Source organism: Dasypus novemcinctus, chromosome 15 (genome assembly GCF_030445035.2).
Source record: "Dasypus novemcinctus isolate mDasNov1 chromosome 15, mDasNov1.1.hap2, whole genome shotgun sequence".
In the NCBI taxonomy this organism is placed as follows: domain Eukaryota; kingdom Metazoa; phylum Chordata; class Mammalia; order Cingulata; family Dasypodidae; genus Dasypus; species Dasypus novemcinctus.
The window spans coordinates 36,247,243-36,261,219 of NC_080687.1; positions in this window are offsets into that span (position 1 = coordinate 36,247,243).

Consider the following 13,977-nt stretch of genomic DNA (forward strand, 5'->3'; position numbering starts at 1 on the left):
AGTCATAGTGAACTTGACCTACCCGCACTAGAATAATCACAGGTTGACTGCACAGTTACATCAGAAATCTCCCCAAGACATCCTCTGACTCTTACAAATCCTCTCACAAATGCTGCCCACTTCCTGTAGCCATAGCCTGGGCTGCGTTTGTTTTGGGGGCTCACCCATGACAATTCCATGTCATGGGGGTCTGAGCCAAAACAACACAGCGGCGGGGGAAAGTTGGGTCAGACTTGAGGAAGGCAGGACCTTTCCAAGAGGGAGGAGGGTATTCCCAGCAGAGGGAGCAGCCTGTGCGCAGGAGCGAGAATCTCAAAGTAACAGTATGTTTGGGGAACTTCAGAAAGTTTGCTTTGGGGGTTTCTCTACTTTATAGAAACAGAAATCTTTGCTGTCAGCAGGCAGGAGTGCGGTTACGTTTGGGTGGGGAGCGTGACTGGGGACAGGGGAAACACAAGGAGGGCTTCTGGGGAGCTGGGGGTGTCCTATTTTTATTTAGGCAATGGTCATGTGGGTGTGCTCACTGGGGCGAAAGCCCTTCCAGCTGCATGCTTATGCTTTGAGCTCTTTTTATACATGTTATACTTCAAAAAAAAAATTACTTAAACTGGCATGAGAAAAAAATTAAAATGGGCAATAGCACTAATAAAACTTGCCTGGTAGACCACAGTTCCCAGAATGGGTTGTGCCTCAGAAATCTATTTCTTTTCTAGATGTTGAGCCCTGGGAAAACTAAGATAAGCAGAGAGTTGCTGCCTTCTCTGGAATAAAGAAGGAAAGTAAACTCAATTCTGAAGAAGTTTGGGGTTTATTTAATACCAAGAGTAAAGACTGGCTCTTTTTTCTTTGACTTCACTCTATTTGTATTAAGAGGGAAAAGAAATTAAACCCTCTTTTAAAAAATGTCACAAAGGGAGATTGTTGTAATGGTAGAAATAGAAGTACGTACAAAATATGCAAAATGAAGACGTAGGAAGTGAAATATCTTCCTGATCACTAGAACCTGTTAGACTGTCCTGGCTTCCAGGTGTCAGGAAGAAACTTCTGGCTCTTTGCCTGAGTTTCTGATAGTAACTTTATTCACTAACCTCCAGCTTTTTCAGATGAGAAATTACTAAAAACAATGAGGAATTTTATCTCTTCATTAGTTTAAGAGTCTTTCAGATGGCAAGTTCAGAAAGAAATTCCTCAGACCTAACTAGTGCTTAAGCTACCAACAATTCTAAAATGCTATTTATTTGTCTTTGATTTTCTACATAGTAATACCAACCTCATATTGTTGCTGAAATTTTGCATTTTTTGTGTATGTTTTTTTATTTGAAATGAAATGCTTCAGTTGGCATTTTGCTATTGCATTTCAGATTGGTGATGACCCTTTTATTGTGGTCTTCTTAGCACACCTTAATAGCCCACGAAATGGGGGGTTTGAAGTTTGGGTCTTTTCATTTGTTACTAGAAGTTCTTTTACTCATTTGTCCTTGTGACCCTAGTGATGACAAATGCAGAAAGAGTGAATGGATGAATAATTGGTTTAATACATAGTATTTCATATCTTGAGTTTCTTTTTTTTTTTTTTTACAGGATAATTGTAAATGTGTCTTTTTAATAATGCACTGGTACTTTGAAATGTCAGTGTCTATACCACTGGACCAACAGCATTTTTTGGTTATTGGGTGCCTGATAATAATGTCTTGATTTCCTTTGAGACTCAACTATATAGAAGATTTTTCTCCCAGCAGTAGAGAGTACAGATGATCAATCATTGATGTCCTTACAATTGTTATTTTTTAAAATAAATTTATAAAACTATGAAAAAAAACCCACAGAAACACTTGCCTGGTAGAGAATATAACAAAAAGTGTAAAGACAAAATTTAAAATCATCTGTAATTGTATCATCAAAATAATAAATGCTAGACCAGCATTGTTGTATTTATAAAATTATATATCATATTGTACATACAGTTTTGTTTATCCTTATGTCATGGTCATTTCCCATGCCATTAACAGTCTTTGAAAATATGTTTTTTAATAGCCACACAATAGTATAATATACATCACTGTCCTTTAGCTAATTCTCTATAGTCCTCTATGATTTGATTTACATTTTTAGCATTAAAAATAATGTTGTGGTGAACATTCTTCTAGCTAAAATCTTTGATGATGTCTATGGTGAGTTACTCAAGGCAGATTTCTGTAATTACGATGTTATATACTGCTGCATAACAAACGACCCCAACTTAGCAGATGATGTTTGTTCACTCCCATACTTAAGAATTTGGAAGCAGCTTAGCTGGCTGTCTCTGGCCACAATAGGCAATAATAATTGATAGTTAACATATATTGATTGTTAATTATGGTCCAGGCACTATTCCAAACATTTTATTTCTCCTGTTAACTTGACCATGAACTCAAGGTCAGCTTTTAGTGCTTAATTACTGTAACTTTTCTCAACCAGGAGGAAAGACTGCAAGACTGAGGTTTTTAAGAGTTCTGTTTTGGGCTCATTTTTATTCCTGCATGTATTTAACTTTGTTTATTGAGTGTGCTGGCTAATGCCTAAGGCACAAAGATGAATGAGACACTTAAGTTACAGTATAAAATGGAGACAAACAACAATCATAATAAAAAAGTGAGAGATGTGCACAAAAATACCATGCTAGGGAATGGTGTATATAAGTCTGTATGGGCAGTCAGAAAAGTTTTACTTTCTTCTCATTGAGTCTCTGCTTACAATAACACTCCTCAAATCCTTCTTGGAAATAAAACTAATCAACATACTTTTAAACATAATTTTTTCCACCCCACCATTTGAATTTTCTTACAGGCATGGGTGTACTTGGGGAAGGTCCCTGTGTATGATTCTGAAATTGTCAAGCTGGGAAAGTGGAGAAGGGAAATTCTTTCTCTCTTTTTTAATGTAAACTGTATTTCAACTTCAAAAAGTGAAATAACAGACAAAAGGTAACTTAACAAATTCAGGAAGCTTTACTCTAAAAAATTCTGTCCAGGCACATTTATCTCATTTAATCCTAAAACCATACTCAGTCTTTCTCCAGTATTCAGAAAGATACATAAACAGATTGGTTAAATGACATGATCAAAGTCTCCTTGTTAATGAAGAAAAAAATGTTTAATCGTATTCATATCTCAGAAAACTAAAACTCATATTCTTTTTTTTACCTTTAGCATTGATCTAGTACCTTCTTTGTCTTTGCTACAAAAATATTAAAATATTACTATTAACTATAGTTTATAAGTTACATGATTTGTATTTTTCCCATGTATCACCATATGCTTAACACCTTATAGTATAAGAACATTCTTGTATTTATATTATTAATCATAATCCTCATCTACCACTCAAATCACTGTTATACAGTCCCTAGATTATCCTCTAGCTGTCTTTTAATTAACACTAACCTCTCTAGACTACCCTTTTCAGCCACAATCACTTTTATAAATCGGAGTGTTTGTTATATTCATTATAATGTGCTACCATCAACTCCATCCATTACTGCATACTTATAATTGACTTTATTAACTATTCTACATACATTTAGCATCACCTTCCCCTTCTCAACCCAAATCTGTCTCCTACTAACCTATACTCTAAAGTCTAATTCCATAAGTTTACTCATTGTATTTATTTCATCTCAGGGAGACCATACAATATTTGTCCTTTTGTGTCTGGCTTATTTTACTAAACATAATTTCCTGAAGATTCATCCATGTTGTTATGTGCTTGCCCAGTTCATTTCTTCTTACAGCTGAATAAAATTCCATTGTACATATTTACCACATCGTGTTTATCCGTTCATTGGTTGATGGCACTTAGGTTGTTTCCATCTTTTAGCAATTGTGAATAATGCTACTATGAACATGGATGTGCAAATAGCTGTTTGTGTCCTTGCTTTCAGTTCTTCGGAATATATTTCTATTAGCGTTATTGCCAGATCATATGGCAGTTCTATATTTAGCTCCCTGAGATACTGCCAAACCATCTTCTACAGAGGCTGCACCATTCTCTATTCCCACCAGCATGGAGGGGAGTTCCTATTTCTTCACATCCTCTCCAGCACAGGGACTCATTCTTTTGAACCTCCTTTTCCTTCTTTAAATAGGTAGTTGTAATTAATATGTTTCATAAAATGAGTGGATTTTTCTTCTTTGTTCTAGGGTCTCTGAGCTCAGCATCCCTTTAAAATGTGCTAATTTTAGACAAAAATGGCATGCTTGGTACCACAGCAGTTGTTAAGGACAGCAGCACACTGAACTCAATGGCCCGGCCCGAGAACAGAATTTAGGAGCCTTAAAATTCTTTAATTACCATCATTTCTTGTATTTTAGAATAATTGTATAGTGTCCAGAGCCTTCTGATGTACATTTTTTTCTTACTTAATACTTACCAAAAAACATATACATTAGGTATGGTTATCCCCATTTTTTTTTTAATGTTGTGAAACTGAGACTCAGGGAAGTAAAGTATCACAAAGCCATTAAATAGTGATGCCATGATTAACTCTAGATTTTCTGGTTCCAAATCTAATTCTTTCCATCATGAAAACTGCTTGGTAAAAGAGGAAAACCATGAGCTTACAGACTGAATAGATATGGGTTCAAATTCTGTTTTGCTGCCTGCTATTGATGGTTGGTTGAGCCAATTACCTACATTAAAGGCAGAAACCAATAATGGTCTCACAGCGGAGCGGGATGATGATAAAATGTACATGAAAGCACTTAGCGCTCAGGAACAGTGCTCAAAGAAGGAGCGCAAACAAGTGACAGCTTGCTCTTTACATATTCTAAATTGGTTAAATTTATTGAGACCTGTTTTATGGCCTAGCAATTGATCTGTTCTTAAGATTGTTCCATGTGTTTTTTTTCATAATAGCTATATTAAGATATAATTCACATGTCATAAAATTCATCCTTTCAAAGTGTACAATTCAGTGTTTTTAGTAAATTGACAAAAATTTGAGCAACCCCCACTACTAATTCTGGAACACTTTCATCCCCTCTAAAAGAAACCCACACCTACTAGCAGTCACTCCCTGTTCCCTGCTCCCCCATCCCCTGGCAACCACTAACCAGCTCTCTGTCTCTATAGATTTGTCTGTTCTGAACATATCATATAAATAGAATAGTCAATATGTGACCTTTTGTATCTAACCGCTTTCATTTAGAATGTTTTCAAGATTCTTCAAAGAGTCTTTTTATTACTCAATATCTCATTCTATGGCTCTACTGTATTTTATTCATTAATCAGTGGGGTAGGCATTTGGGTTTTTCTACTTTCTGGTTACTAGGACTAATGCTGCTGTGAACATTGGTTTACAAGTTTTTTTGTGGACATAAACTTTTATTTCTCTTAGGTATATACCTAGGAGTGAAATTGCTGGATCATATGGTAACTTTGTTTAATCTTTTTTTTTTTTAAGATGTATTTTATTTATTTTTCTCCCCTTCCTCCCCATTGACTGCTTTCTGTGTCCATTCGCTATGTGTTCTTCTGCGTCCTCTTGCATTATCAGGAGGCACCAGGAAAGTGTGTCTCCTTTTGTTGCATCATCTTGCTGCATCAGCTCTCTGTGTGTGCGGTGCTACTCCTGGGCGGGCTGCACTTTTTTTTTTCCACGTGGGGTGGCTCTCCTTGTGGGGCACACTCCTCATGCATGGGGCACCCCTATATGGGGGTACCCCTGCATGGCACAGCACTCCTTGCATGTGGCAGCACTGCGTGTGGGCCAGTTTACCACATGGGTCAGGAGGCCCTGGATATCGAACCCTGGACCCTCCATATGGTAGGCGGACACTCTCTCAGTTGAGCCACATCTGCTTCCCTCATTTAATCTTTTAAGAAATTGCTCTAAAAAACAAGTTTAAAAAAAAAAAAGAAAAGAAACTGCCAGACTGTTTTCCAAAGTGGCTGTACCATTTTACATTCCTACCAGTGGTGCATGAGTGTTCCAATTTCTTCATATTCTCATCAACACTTATTATCTATCTTTTCGATGATTTTGATCATAGCGAGTGTGAAGTGGTAACTCATGATTTTGACTTGTGTTTCCTGATGCCTAATGATGTTCAGCATCTTTTCATGTGCTTTCTGGCCATTTGTATGTCTTCTTTGGATATACGTCTATTCAGTTTCTTCACCCTTTTTGTTGTTGTTGGGCTATTTGACTTTTTATTATTTCACTGGAAAGGTTTTTTATATATTCTGATACGTTTTCTTATTGACTGTATGATTTGCAAATATTTTCTCCCATTCTGTGGGTTGCATTTTTACTTTCTTGATGGTGTCCTTTTCATCGAGGATTCTCATTCCATGATAGCAGTTCCCGCAGTAATATCTGACCTACAGAGAAGAGTCACCACAGAGCTCTCCAGGGAAGATGGGGTTAGTCTCACAAATTTACTCCTCACAGTCCTAGTGAAAGGTGTGTGCTCTGGACATTCCTGAGGTAGGCGGGCAGGTCTTAAATGGTGAATCCATTCTAGCATTGCAGTTTTTCTAAGCCTTTGGATCCCCTCATCTACAGTATACCAGGGTAAATCGGGCCCCTCTACTTCAGGCATTCTAGGCTATCTTTTTGTCCATGTTTCAGCCAGCACCCGAACAAACTGTTAGAGCCCTTTCTAATGCCCTGAGCTACAGCACTGAATCCGGAACCTCTGCTTAGTGGACCCATATTGATAAATTCAGCCTGATCCAACGTTATATTCCTTCCACCATTACCCTTACCTTTAATATCCCTTCCCACACACACACCCCTGATTTCTGTCTATAAATATCGTAAACCTCATGTAGTTCTTTTAGAGTATAGCATACTTCCTCAAGAGTCATACTTTGTACTTCACTTTTGGGGACTTGTGATTTTAGTCTAGTTATAGATCTGGAAGAGAAGAGGGGTGGTAAAGGTGGGTAAGAAGAAGAATTACAAGTGCTTTGCAGGCTAATTACCTCAGGACATTCCCTTGCAGTTTCATCTGGTGAGACAGGATTAATCTCTTCAGGTGGTGGTTGGATGGCAGACTCCTCAGTGCAGAGGGGGAGGTTGGGTGATGGTTTCTTCAGGGAAAGAGCAGGTCGAGCTCCTTGAGGCAGACTGGAGTTTGGGCAGTGCAAGCTTGAGGTTGGGGTATACCTGCTTCAGGGCAGGGAGGAGGTCTGGACTCCTTGGAGAGGGCTGAAGGTTGGGTAACGAAAGCTTGACATTGGGTGGTCTCCACAAAACAGACCATTACAAGTTTATGTGGCAAAGTCTCAGCAGAATTTTGGGTTTCAATGTTCCCACCAATTTCATCACCAACCCATGTGCCTCTATCCCTGTCCTCGAGATTCTACCCCTTTCCAATCAATGCCCTCACTTTAACAGCAGACACTCTGCAAGCTTGAGATTTTAGTTTCCATTGTAACTCTGCTCTTGTACAATGAGACTCTGAGTCTGGTTTTCAGAGATTTAAAATCTGCAGCTGCAGGAAACAAGATTTTCTTCCAGAGCATACATAGATTTTCTTTGAACCATGGACCTCCCATGTGGTAGGTGGATGCCCTATCCATTGGGCCAAGTCCACTTCCTCCCCTTTTATTCTTGATGTTAGTAATTTGAGTCTTCTCATTGGTTCTCTGTATCTGTCTCTCTGGCTCTCTCTTTCTCTCAGTCTAAGTGAAAATTGGTCAATTTTGTTGATTTTTTCAAGGAACCAACTTTGGTTTTCATTAGTTTTCTCTATTTGTCTCTTCTCTATATGATTTTTTCCAATCCTAGTCCTTATTATTTCCTTCCTCTCTCTTGCTTTGGGTATAGTTTGCTCTCTTATTCTAGGTTATTTATTAGCTGTCTTTTTTATTAAAAAACTTCCAACCCCCCTGATAACCATATCCACCATTTTATCATTTTGCCACATTTGCTCACTTATCTATCTATCTATCTATCTATCTATCTATCTATCTATCTATCTATCTATCTATCTATCTATCTACCTACCTACCTACCTACCTATCTATCCATCCGTCCATCTATCATTCTATCATTTGGTCTATATTTCTATCCATCTGTCTGTCTATTTAGCAATCCAATTTCTGAACACTTGAATGTAGGTTGTATACACCGTGCTCCATGAGCAATTAATACTGCCATGGACATTCCTAAGAACAGGAGCATTCACTTTTGTAACCAACTTAAATTAAGTAATCAAGTTTAAGAAATTTAATACTGATATAAAGTGTACAGTCTATATTCCAATTTTTATTAGTCCCCCAGAATGTCCTTTTGGGTCTTTTCTCCTCCATTATTAGATCCAATCCAGAATCAAGTATTGAATTTAATTGCCATTGTGTCTTTAGTTACTCACTCTGTTTTTAAATTGTAGAAATATATATACACATCAATCTCAACTACTCCTGGCATACCATTCAATGAGAGTTCTCATTTTTATACTGTTGCAGAACCCTCACCACTTTCATTATTAAAAATTTCCCATTGCTCCAGAAAGAAATCCTACATCCATTATGCATTAACTCTCCATTTTCCCCATACCCAATCTCTCCCCCACCCTGGCAACCTGTACTCTAATTTCTGTCTCAATGAGCTTACATGTTCTCTGTTATTTTCATTGTAGTTTTCATAGACCTTAAATTTAACATGCTATATTCATAACAGACTTGTTTGCTTAGATACCAACTTAACTTCAACAGTATATACAAAAAAATGTTCCTATATAGCCCTCTATCCCCCAACCTTTATGTAGTTCTTCTCACAAATTGCATGTTTATCATTACATTTTAATTTACGTTTTATGCATTTGCTTTTTAGATCCTATAGGAAGTAAATAGTAGATTTACAAACCAAAAAACATAGTAGTACTGACATTTATATTTACCCGTGTCATCACTCTTACTGAAGATCCTTACTTCTTTATGAGGCTTTAATTTATTTTCCAGCTTTCTTTCCTTTCAACCTGCAGAACTCTAAGAATTTTTTATTGGTCTGGTCTAATGGTGATAAACTGCCTCAACTTATGTTTATCTTGGAGTTTCTTAATCTCTCCTTCATTTTTGAAAGACAGTTTTGCCACACATAGAATTTTTCATTATTTTCTTTCAGTACTTTAAATATGTCATTCCACTGCCATCTTGCCTTTACGGCTTCCAATGAGAAATTAACACTTAATCTTATTGAGATTCCTTTGTATGTGACACACTGCTTCTCTCCTGTGACTTTCAGGATTCTCTCTTTATCTTTGGCATTCAACAGTTTGATTATACTGTGTTGTGGTATAAGTCTACATGGATTCTATTTGGAATTCTTTGAGCATCATAGATATGTATATTGATGCCTTTCATTAAATTTGGGAGATTTTCAGCCTTTATTTCTTTGAATATTCTCTTTGTTTCTTTCTCTCTTTTCCTTTGGGGACCCTACTATGTGTGTGTGTGTGTGTGTTTGCGTGTGTGTGTGTACACTTGGTGTGTCCCATGTGTTCATCAGGTACTTTTCTTCATTCTTCTTTCTGTTTTCAGATAGAATGATTTCTATCTGGAAGTTCCTATCTGGAAGTTCATTGATTCTTTTTTCTATCAGCTGCAAACTACTGTTGAAGCCCTCAAGGGAATTTTTAATTTCTGCTACTGTGGTCTTCAACTTTGTTTGATTCCTTTTCATAATTTTCATCATTAATATCCTCTTTCTATTCATCTACTCCCCCCCCACCTCATTTCCTTTATTTCTTTGTCTGTGTTTTCTTTTTAGCTTTTTGAATATATTTAGGACCCAGATCTGGTCCTTCTCATTGATGGTTTCTAATACTTTAATTTTCTCCTTTGCCTGGGCCATCACTTCCTTTTGCTTTGTATGTTTGCAATCTTTTGTTGAAATCTGAACATTCTGATTTTTTAATGTATTATCACTGGAATTTAGACTTTGAGTCCTCTTTTCCTTAAGCTTCTGATTAGCTGATATTATGACAGAGCTTTCTTTGAATGTCAGAAGCTAACAAAAAAAAAGAAGGAGAACAAGAAAATATCTTTCCCAATCTTTGCCAATTGACCTGTGAGAGTGCCCTCCTTCAGAGCTTATCTGTACAATGGATCTAGAGAACAGCTCCGGGCCGAAGTGTGAGGCCACTCTGATGCTTTCTGTATATGGATAATGGCTTGCGCCTGTGTGTGTGGCCCTAGGAATTCCCCTGTTCACACAGATATGAATGTCCCCTCTTCCCTAGGAAGTTGTTTCTTCAGGGTCCCAGGCATGGCACTGTAGATCCTATGAGCAGTCCCTTCCCCTAGGCAGCCATTTAACTGTCCTCCCATAGCGTTCTGTAGGAGAGCTCTGTGAACTGCCTTCTACACACAGAGGAAGTTCTTGGGTGGTGAGTCCCTCAGGCTACCATCAGACAGACTGGGCCCAATATACGTGTTCCCAGTATATGCACTAGGGTTAGTCCACTCCCTCTGGAGCCAGGACCAGGCATCTGCACTGCGAGCCTGGGTGGCTCCACACTCAGCTGATCAGGGATGAGGGACTAGCCACAGTGTCATGAGATCCTACCACTTCTAAGTAGCATTTTTCTTGATTCAACCCTTAATCAAGTCCCTTAACTTTTTTTTTTTGAGCTTAAGAAAGGTGTTTCTGCCAGTTCTTACTAGGTGTTCAAAGCTTCAGTTGAGGGATATAGCCCTGAAAAATCTCACTCCACCATCTTGATCAAGATGGGGCCCTCCTTCTTTTTTAATGTAGGAATTTACATCTATAAATTTCTCTCTAAGAAATGCTTTAGCTGCAGCCCATAAGTTTTGGTATGTTGTACTTCCGTATTCTCTTGAAAAAGAATATATATATTCTGCTTTTTTTGGGTGAAATGCTATATAGATATCAATTAGGTCCAGTTGGTTGTTCAAGTTCTCTATATCTTTACTAATTTGCTGTCTTATTCTGAAAAGGACTGAGTAGAATATTAAGTATTCAACAATAATTATTGAATTGTCTATTTCTTCTTTCAATTCTGTTAGTTTTTGCTTCGTATGTTTTGGAGCTCTGTTTTTAGGTTATATATCCTGTTATATTGTTATATATCCTGATATATTGACCCTTTTATCTCAGTGAAATGTCCTTTTGAGTTTCCAGATATATTTATTATCTTCAAATCTATTTTGTCTGATATTGATGTAGTCATTCCTGCTTGCTTATGGTTACTGGGTAGAGCATATATTTTTCTCTCCTTACGTGTATTTTTCTCTCCTTTTACTTGAACCTATTTGTGACTGGAATCTAAAATGTCTTCTGTAGCAACTTTGGATTTTGCTTTTTTCCTGAGTCATGTTGTTAGTTTTAACAACTTGGCTGATCTTAATCTGTGGAGTCTGTCTCCCCAAAATGGTGGCTGCTGATGTCTATCCTCAGGTGTTTCCATTCTTATTTTTATTGTTTAGTATGGTTTTCTATGATTTGCTACTGTGACATGAAGTAGCTTCATGTCAGCTACTTATTGGATAGAAGTTGTGCTAAAACACCTTGAACCTGTAAGGTGTACTCTCTGAATGGACTGGAAGTGCATTCAAAGTTCAGTCCACTTCCATATCTTCCTTGGCCTTTACTTTCTGCCTTGTCCTTTCAAGTCTCATCTGCATGTGCACACAGTCTCCCAATCAGTCAGAGATATGGGAAGAGCTTATCTAGTTCTATGGCTCTCTTGTTTCCAGGCTCTCCCATTAAAATTCTGCCTGAAACACCACTTTCCCCAACTGAGACTGCAACTTAAGACCAACTGACAGTAGGTTTTTCCCATTTGTTTTCCTGGGTGAGGGTTTTTGCCTTCCATTACAGATCAAGTCAGCTACTTCTGATAGCAAGACTGCTGGCAAAACTACCACACTGACTGTTGAGGGATGAGGATTAGGGCAGACCCAGACAAGAAGGCCAGAAACTCCTGCTAGTCTCATTCTAAGTTCCAGTAGCTTTTTATGAATAAACACATTTCAGTTTGTTGTTTGCCTTTGGTCAATTTCTAGAGCCCTGAAATTGTTGTTTACAATGTTGTCCTGTTTCATTTTTGTTTTGGGGAGAGAGGCTTTATAAACCACTTTATCATCGCTGTAGTCATTTCATGACCCGCATATTCCTAAGATGACAGTGGAGGTTGCTACATTCACTATGCACCAGCATTCCAGACATAGGTAGCCTGGGATCTAAATGAAAAGCCATCTGAATCTACCCAGGTTTTTTCCTTAAGAATGTAGTTTATAGTAACGTATATATTGCAATGAATTTGAGAATTCAAAGGAAAAGATTTTTAATTGTTGGCCCACTCAGTTTTAAGATATCAAGCTCCCTGTTTAATACTGAACCTAATAGAAATAAAAAACAACGAGCAAACAATGAGCAAAAACAAGCAAACACATGAGTCAGCCATCTCTGGGGGGTGGGAGGGATTGAAGGTGAGGGGTAACCGGTTAAAAAACATAAGAAAACACCAAAAAACTTTATGGCCTCCGAACTATCAGAATAAAGAAGCAGAAAGCAGAACACAGAAACTCAGAAAATATTATCAATCCTAAAGAAGGTAAGAAAGGAGAAAAAAGCTAAGAAAAAGAAAATAAAAATTAAATGATAGCAGTAGGTCCAATTATGTCTGAAATCACAATAAATATAAATGGATTAAGCTTGGTTTAATATATATTTTATGTTTGTGCTGTTTTTAAACACATGGAATATTCAATAACTTGACCACGTTAGTTTACCAAGGAAGTCATAAAAATTTCAAAGACCTAAGCCAGACCATGCCTGTGAGTACTATGAAATTAAATTAGAAATTAGCAATAAAAAGACATTAAACAATTATATATTGGAAATGCTAAAATGTACTCTTACATTAAATAACTCATGGATAAAAGAAGAAATCATAATGGAAATCTGAAAATATTCAGAACTGAAGACAAGAAAAATTCATATTAAAACTTGTGGGATATGGATAAAGCAACACTTAGACTAATTTATGCTTTAAGTGGATCTATTTTAGCAAAAATAAAGTAAGACGGCAAATAAAACAGTTGATTTTTAAATTCTGAATAAACTCAAAGACAGAAGGTAGGGAATAATAAAGACAGCAGTGGTTAGAAAATAAATAAAGTACATGAGTTTCTATAAATGAAATAGAAAATAAATAATAGAGAATAATAAAATCCATGAAGACACTAATAATATAGACAATTCTAGAAAGATTAAGGAAAGCAACAAAGGAGACAATATAAACAGAGCAGAAGTTTAAAAATAAGAGCATATCCTAAGTATATAATTAGAAGATGTATATGAAATGGAACATCCCAGAAAAATAGATAATATATATGAGAAACAGGAAAAATAGAAAACCTGAATAAAATACTCATCATTTTAAAAATTGAATTCTCAAAGTCACCCCCCAAAAAGACAACAAACTCAACCAGTTTTATAGAAGTTTTAATAACTTTTTAAACTAAAGAAAAGATAATCCTTTTCTTATACAAACTGCTTATAGAATAGAAAAAGAAGCAAATGGGTAATATGCTAGTATCATAGGATACAGTCTCTGGAACAGTGAAAAATAGCAACAATTGATCTGTCTTATAGATAAGAAAAGTTTTGTATGGAGAATAACTTTTTCTCTGGACATACCAGCTCAACAGAATCAAGAGTCAGATTTAATCTTTGAGTTTCTAGTCTACTCTTTTGGCCTTGTTGCTTGACTATAGGATAGTCAGATGATGGTAGAATTCCCAAAGTAATCTTTCAGAAGACAACGTTTTCAGAGGTCAGTACACATGAAGTTATTCTCTTGAAATAAAAGACGTTATGGAAGAGCATATTGGGTACCTGGGAAATTTTATTGGCATGGCCAATAGCAAGCCACAGGATATACACTAATAAAGTTTGGGCTTTCAGGAAGACAAAAGAGCTGACATCAGATTCTGTTTGATGATGCAAAGGCAAGAAAGCAA